Genomic DNA, 7,508 nt, shown 5'->3' with positions numbered 1-7,508 from the left:
TATATATGATTGGTTGCATTTACTTTGAGCACTATTATACTCGTTGTTATGATACTATACATGAAGTCCTCCACCGCCGGACGTTTCCGCCATCCTTGGTTTGGGGGTGTGACACTAAGACTTGTTTTGGAACGAAGTATGACTCATCTTCTTGATTTGACCACTTCAGCAATTCATAGCTCCTCTTCTTAGCTATCAAAATGTACATAGAGGATGAATTGTGATAAGGTCTCTTAATCATTAAGATGATCATATAACATGATACTAAAGTACTCTCCCATCTTTACAAATTTGAGAAACTTTTACCTTTCTGCCTAAGTTAATTCTTCTTATTCACTCTGCCATACATTAGAACCTTTTCCAATGTCTCATAATTACACTTAAGCTTGTAAGTATAACCATATTTACTGAGCTATAGTAAATTATGACGAATAGTCTTATCGATCTTTGTGGTGGATTTAACCAGTGCACAAGAATGTGTACTCGATCCCTTAGTCCTTTACTTGACTCACACATCCATGTGAACAAGTAGTTAGTCTTAATTTTTCCAATGCTTGAAAGTTATGATTCATCATACTATATAACTTGCATGATTCCAAGTTTCGGTCCAATTGAAACTTGGGTGATGAGAATCTTTCCTTATTTGCTAAATTTAGACATTGCCACAAATGAAAGAATCAAATTCACTTTCCAATATTGCTATCAGTGGAATCTTATAAGCAACAATTTTCCACAAACACCATTGTAAGGATACATAAAATAACTAAAATCAAAAGTTTTACCTTTTATTTTAAAACTTTGCAGAAAAACATATCCTTACAATCCATATGAAAACTTGTTGTTATTTATTCCTAAGCAATATATATCATAACTCTTAACTAACAGCCCAAGAATCCGATCTTCAAACTATGCGATAGAAATCCATCTACGCGATCAGATTCAACATATTCTTTCTTTAAGTTTCTTCACTTTTCTTTGATTCTTAAAACATCAACATGTGACCCAGTCACATCATGTATCAAGAATCTCAGAATAGAAACTTAGCAGAGTTAGATAGTGGACTTTACCTGAAGTAGAGTCAAACTTATTGACTTTAACATCCTTAGGTAAAATTGGCAGCTTCGCAACTAATGCCCCTTTCTTTGGTAATGGACCCTTGATAATGGGAGTATCTCAGACTTTGCCTCTCTCTTTACTATTTGGTCAACCAAGTTGACTATGGCTGATCCCTTTCCATTAGGAAGAGAAAGCTTTACTAGATATCCAGTGTCATCATTGTCAATGTCCATAAAGTTTTAGGAAGTTGATCTTAGCAAATAGATAAGATCATTAAGGGTCTTGTCATAGTCTGTTTCATAGGAGTCCCAAACGAACTCACTATGTGACTTAGAAAGTAGTTGAGCCACCAACTTTCTCAAGACTTTGACACCCAACTCTCCCGGCTTGTCAATATGTGACTACATCTCCAAGATGTGATCACACATAGACCTTTGCTTGCCAATAGGGCTTGAGTGACCTTAAACTTTTCCAGAACTTGTGGGTTAGGGAGAATAATTGGAGGAGGTGAAAGAAGTATGATTTCCATGGGACATCGTCTTCATTTAAGAAAGCTTGTTTCAAGAGATTTGGGAAGATCATAAATGTCTAAACTAGACATCTTTTGGAAGATATTCAAGATAGTTGATTTAGAGTCCCTAATATAACACCCAATATGAAATATTAAGGCTAGGACCCAATACAATACTTTTATAACTTGGAAGAGGGATGCTGTAATCCAAGCTATAAAATATTTGAAGGTAGGTGAATGACGAATCACCAATTCCCACCAAGATAAACGAAATGTATTATTGGGTTTTAATTGGTTTTGAAACTCCAAGATTATTTTGAGATTCATTGAACTTTTCAATGGCATGTTTCAATCTCGAGTGTGCCCTTCAGGTTTTGTGACTGGGATGCCGAGGATCACAACAGAAGGTGTGAAGTAACCATGCAAATATACTTGGTACCCTTAATATTTACCCCTTAATCGATGTGTCGGTTAACAACACATGCTCCACCGATACTATGATAAATATTAAGTTAGCCTTTTCCTACCTTGTTAAGTCTAGGTTAGTGTGTCGGTTAACCACACACACTCCACCAACCGACTTAAACAAAGTGCAAAGTGTAATTTCATGGATTAGCACCTTATTCACATTTTCCTAAGTAACTAATATTGGGTATTTATAAAAGGTTTAGTTACTTAGTATTTATCATTAATACTTTTAATGAAGGGGAATTATAGTCCTTATACTACCCGTTTCGGCTAACGACCCTCCACCGGTCAAGGAAGCGGTGGGTGAGAGTGGACAGCCATTAAACTGCCATTTTATAGGCAGTAACCTTATACCCCCCCCCCCCCCCTTTATAGACCGGCTTCGTGAATGTGGCCTACTAACGGTAAGACTGACTTTACTCTTATACATATATATATATATATATATATATATATATATATATATATATATATATATATATATATATATATTATTAACTTATAATATTAAAAAGTATAAGGGTTGAATTTTAACTTTTAAAATTCTAAGGGCTAACTTGGAATTAAAGTATTCAAAAGTGAAAACTTTTAAATTTCCAAAACTTGAGGGCATGTTTTGAAACTATCCAAACTAATTAATTCCATAAATTATGTGCTTAAAGTAGTTTTAATTAAAAACTCTTCAAGTTCCATAAATTGAGGACAAGTTATGGAACACTTTAAACTAATAAAAGAATGTAACTTTTCTATATTTTGTAACTTATGGAATTAATTAAGGTTACACATTTTATTACTTAATGAAGTGACTCTTGAACCTCCATAATGTAACAACGTAAATTTTCAAAACAATTTTTCATTTTTAAAACATTCATTCACTCATAAAATATTGTCAAAACACATTGTATCAATTTTTATCATCACAAAACATCTCCCCAGTATCTCAAACTAAATCTCCAACGCGTGTGTGTACAAATCATGTCGGCGCCTTCTCGCGCTCATCACTAGTACCTGAAACACATAAAACAACAACTGTAAGCATAAATGCTTACTGAGTTCCCCCAAATACCGCATACAACAAATACGTCACTCGAGGCCATAATACGACCTTCCGGTCGTTGTGTCTCAGCGGGACCCTCCAGTCCCGTAGCTCGTTGGACCCTCTGGTGCCGTCATAGCTCGTTGGGCCCTCCGGCCCGGTCTGTATCGTTGGACCCTTCGATCCGGTCTATAATATCATATAACATACATATAACACATAGCACATAATAACACATAATACATAGGACCCTCTGGTCCACACCATATACCACTCTAGGTAACATATAGTGAGAAGACTCACCTCGATGTCTCGGTAAGTATCTGACTCAGAAGAAATGTGATCTAGCCTCCACCTAATCACATAAAGTAAATACTCCCATAAATACAACTGTATTCAACCCTAAAACTCAACAAGGTCAACGGTCAAACTTTGACCCGACTCGTCGAGTATACTAGGGCAACTCGACGAGTCTACATGTGTCCACTGACTCTCTTAGTCCCCCTCTTGGCACGTCGAGTTCTTCCCCTGACTCGACGAGTTCCACCTGGCATGATCGCGGGGCCACCCCGACTCAACTCGCCGAGTCTCAAGAACAAATCAGCAAGTTCCACTTGAACTCAGCTTCCCCTGACTCTCCCTGAATCACTGAGTTATCCCTCAACTCGGCAAGTCCACTCACTGGGTGATCAACGGGCAACCTTCATACTACTCACCGAGTATGTTCTTTGGACTCGGTGAGTTCATGCCATGCACAAACTCTATACAACTCCTGAGGTCAGATCTGTTTCATACAATCATAGATCTGGCCTCCTCAAGCTTGATAATCACGTAAAGTTCGAACCTTGGCACTCATATGACATCTAAATGGTCCAAAATTGTGATTTAGCCCCAAAAATGACATCCCAAGCTCATGGCTCCCAAAATGACTCATAAAGCTCCAATGGTTAAGGCCTCTGGACCTCTTTGGGTCCAAATCCAGAACTCAAACTCGAGAATGGACCAAATGCTCTACTTAATCAACCTCTAAAAGGGTTAGAAAACCCTAACACAGAGGATCAACACCAAAATTGAAGAAGGTCCGAGAATAATACCTCAATACACTCTCTATGAGCTCAAAAACCACTAAAATTGCACCTCCTTCAGCCTCCTCTTTCCTTGGTCACTTCCTTCTTGCAAAAACACCCACAAAAAGATCAAGAATTGCCTCTCCTTCCTCACAAACGTTCTAGATCTCTTAGGGTATCTCTCTGGTGTTGGTGGCCGGAAATGACAACCCTGAAGGCCTTTAAATAGATCTCAAACCCTAGAAATTAAGGTTTCATTAAACAGCGTGGACTCGCCAAGTCCAGCTGTGAACTCGCATACGAATCCGCGACCATACTCGGCGAGTTTGGACGCCAACTCGCCAAGTCTCCCCACAAAACCCAATAATAAAGGAACAAAATATAATACTTGGGAATCCGGATGTTACAATTCTCCCCCACTAGAATCAGACTTCGCCATCGAAGTCTCATTCTACAAACAACTCTGGATTCTGCTCCCGCATCTCACACTCCGGTTCCCAAGTCAACTTTGACCCTTTCCGATGCTGCCACTGGACCTGCACCAGAGGCACCTCCTTGTTCCTCAAAACGTTGACCTTCCGATCCCTGATCGCCACCGGTCTCTCAACATAATTTAGGCTCGCATCCAGTTGAATATCTTCTAATGGCACCACTGCCGACTCGTCGGCTATACACTTTCGCAGCTGCGACACGTGGAAAGTGTCATGAATCTGACCCAACTCTGCCGGCAACTCCAAACGATAAGCTACCCTGCCTACTCTCGCGATCACCCTGAAAGGACCAATATATCGGGGCCCCAACTTGCCCCTCTTCCTAAATCGGATCACCCCTTTCCAAAGAGAGACCTTCAGGAGCACGAAGTCGCCTACTTGAAACTCGAGTTCGGATCGGCGTCTGTCCACATAACTCTTATGACGACTCTGAGCGGTCAACAACCTCTGTCTGACCTGTTGGATCTGCTTTGCCGTCTATAGCACAATCTTGGTACTACCCATCACACGTTGTCCTACCTCTCCCCAAAAAATAGGGGTCCGACACCTTCTCCCATACAACAGCTCAAAGGGCGGCATGCCAATGCTCGAATGATGGCTGTTGTTGTAAGATAATTCCGCCAAGGGCAAATACGTGTCCCAACTCCCGCCGAAATCCAACACACATGCTCGGAGCATGTCCTCGAGCGTCTAAATTGTCCGCTCACTCTGCCCGTCAGTCTGTGGGTGGTATGCGGTATTAAAATGCAGTTTCGTACCCAATTCCTCATGAAACTTCTTCCAGAATCTGGAAGTGAAACGTACATCTCGATCTGAGACAACCGAGATCGGCACTCCAAGCCGCGATATCACCTCTCTCACGTACATCTCTGCCAACGTCTCCGCGGAAGAGCTCTCACTGATGGCCAGGAAGTGAGCACCCTTCGTCAACCTATCCACAATCACCCAAATTGCATCGGCACCCCTCGCGGTCCTTGGCAATTTGGTGATGAAATCCATGGTAATCTGTTCCCATTTCCACTCGGGAATCTCTAATGGCTACAGCTTACCATGTGGACGCTGGTCCTCGGCCTTCACCCTGCGACAGGTCAAGGACCTCTCTACAAACCATGCGACATCCCTCTTCATACAGGGCCACCAATAATCCTTTTTCAAGTCTAAATACATCTTAGTGGCCCCGGGATGGATCGAGAATTTTGATTGATGAGCCTCCTCCATCAAAATGGTACGAGTGCCGCCCACGGACGGTACCCAAATCCGACCCTGAAATGTCATAAGCCCCCGGCTATCGGTAACAAATTCCGATACCAGCCCAAAACTCGCTCTCTCTTCTGGCTCTCTGGCTTCACAGCCTCAGCCTGGGCCCCACGAATAGCATCCAACACCGGGGTCATCACTGTCAATCTCAAACAAACATCTCGTATTGGGGCGCCCTCTGCCCTACGGCTCAATGCATCAGCTACCACATTAGCCTTGCCCGGGTGGTACAGGATCTCACAATCATAATCCTTGACCACGTCCAACCACCTCCTCTGGCGCATATTCAAGTTGGGCTGATACATCAAATACTTCAAGCTCTTGTGGTTCGTGTATATCGTACACCGAACCCCATATAGATAATGTCACCAGATCTTGAGAGTGAACACTACCACTCCCAACTCCAAATCATGAGTGGGATATCTCGACTCATGAGGCTTAAGCTGCCTCGATGCATAAGCAATCACATGCCCCCTCTGCATAAGCACCGCTCCCAATTCGGATATCGATACACCACAATATACCACGAAATCTTCCATCCCTTCCGGAAGAGCCAACACTGGTGCTTCGCATAATTTCTGGCAAAGTGTCTCGAACGAGGTCTGTTGCTCCGGACCCCAAGAAAACGCAACACCCTTCCGAGTCAACTTGGTGAGTGACACGGCGATATTGGAGAAATCCTTGATAAATCTCTGATAATAGTCGACAAACCAAGAAAACTCCTGATCTCGGTGGGCGATCTCGGCACCTCCCATCTCATGACCGCCTCAATCTTGGCCGGATCGACCAATATCCCATTCTGGTTAACGAGGTACCCCAGAAACTGAACCTCTCGTAGCTAGAACTCACATTTGGAGAACTTGGCATAAAGCCTCTCCGATCTCAGAACTCCGAGGATCTCCATCAAATGCTCCTCATGCTGCTCTCCGGATCTCGAATACACCAATATGTCGTCGGTGAACACGATCACTGAGCGATCCAACATCGGTCTGCACACCCTGTCCATGAGATCCATGAACACCGCCGGTGCGTTGGTGAGTCTGAAAGGCATCACCACGAACTCTTAATGCCCATAACGAGTCTGGAATGCTGTCTTCTGGACGTCCTCCTCCCGCACCCTCACCTGATGATACCCAGACCTCAAATCAATCTTGGAGAACCAAGATGCTCCTTGCAACTGATCAAACAAATCATCGATCCTCGGCAATGGGTAACGGTTCTTGACCGTTAGCTTATTCAGCTCACGATAATCAATGCACATCCAGAGCGAACCATCCTTCTTCTTGACAAAAAGAATAGGCGCCCCCTATGGCGAACTGCTCAGCCTGATAAACCCCTTCCCCAGTAGCTCCTGAAGCTGCGAGGATAACTCCTGCATCTCCGGAGGCGCAAGGCGATAAAGCGCCTTAGCGATAGGCGCAGCTCCTGGAACTAACTCAATACCGAACTCTACCTGCGTCTTCGGAGGCACACCCGACAACTCCTCTGGAAACACATCCGGAAACTCGCGCACTATCGGAACCTCATCAACCGACTTCGGTCTTTCTGAAACAACCCTCGCATCCATCACATATGCCACGAATCCTCTACAGCCCTGCTGTAGACTTTGTCTCGCTTTGGCG

The sequence above is a fragment of the Lactuca sativa genome, chromosome 6 (genome assembly GCF_002870075.4).
Source record: "Lactuca sativa cultivar Salinas chromosome 6, Lsat_Salinas_v11, whole genome shotgun sequence".
Taxonomy (NCBI): domain Eukaryota; kingdom Viridiplantae; phylum Streptophyta; class Magnoliopsida; order Asterales; family Asteraceae; genus Lactuca; species Lactuca sativa.
Note: the sequence above shows the minus strand (reverse complement) of the source record.